We start from the raw sequence: 1,364 nt of genomic DNA on the forward strand, positions 1-1,364 counted from the left end.
AACAAACTCATGGACTTAAATGAAATTGAATTATCAGACTGGCCTATTTCTTGTGTTCAATAAGCAAATTAGTAATAATGACAGTCTACACGACCACTACAACCTTCACAATGCCGAACTTTATTTAAGCCTAATCCATCGAATATATAAATGTGCTTGCTTTTCCCTTTGATTAACATATCTCAAAATTAGGAATCTGGCACGATCTTCCCCTCAAATTCAGACACGTTATCAGTGGATGAAGGTTATCAGCAGGTTTTTGACCTTATCTCAAAGATACTAATATATTGCCAAATTCCCCTCTATCCTTCTCAGTAAGCGTTGATCGTATTTCCTAACAGATTGAGGTATTTGCTGTTGCTATCGTGGCTCTTGCAGTCCCACAAGGGTACAGGCTAGACAGACAACCCTATCGTCTGGACAAGCAAGTAATGTAGAAATCTCCACTGGCACTGACGATTATCTTGGTAGTGGAGATTCTACTGCTGAAGGTTTTTCGGTGGCAAACGAAGGATTTACTAACGCTAGTGTTGTTCCTTATTTGAAGCCAAGTGCAAAGAGAGAGAGGTGAAACATGTCGATAGCCCTTGCGTGTCTCTAATAATCTCCGAAAAGTTTTCGTTTTCACAGTCCCTCAGCAAGAGCAAGAAACTGATGCTCCTGTGCTTGAACTCACACTACCGAAAATGGAACACAACATTCTCTTTGTACGACTACCCGAGGCAGGTAAAGGACCTGAGCCAATTATCGCGTCTCCACCCAGGCAAAACAACATCGTTATATTCTCAATAAATAAAACGAACAGACCCAGCGATCATTGAAGTACCATCTCCTCCTCCCTCACAGCCTTCAAACTCCCCTTGGTTCCGTATCTGAAAGCAGCGCCGAGGTTATTGGAACCACTGACATCCCTGACAGTAATGTTGCACAAGGGGAAGAATTTATTGACAGAATTGTTAGTGCTGGTCCCGAAAACGTTGCAACTTTTGAACCAAGTATTGATAAAGATTCTGCTATATTTAGTAATGATAGGGTTCATTTACACGGCTTCGTTTCAAAGGATAGATTTCCAAATGTTCAATCAAACGAATTAACAGTCTCAGCACTTGAGAAAATTTGAAGTTACAATATATTAATTTATATATTTCATATGGCATTGTAGCGTGTTATCACCAAAAGGCTTTCTAAAAAAAAACGCTTCCAAATAAAACTCTAGCAAGAACAGATAATTTTGTTTATAATCATTTTTAAAAATTTATACAACGAACGGTTGTTCATATACACGTAGTTAATTTAGAAAACAAAAATGACTCTGGATACAAAATCTAAAATCACTAACATGTCGTAAATGAAATGTTTACCTC

This window comes from Penaeus monodon, chromosome 22 (genome assembly GCF_015228065.2).
Source record: "Penaeus monodon isolate SGIC_2016 chromosome 22, NSTDA_Pmon_1, whole genome shotgun sequence".
NCBI lineage: Eukaryota > Metazoa > Arthropoda > Malacostraca > Decapoda > Penaeidae > Penaeus > Penaeus monodon.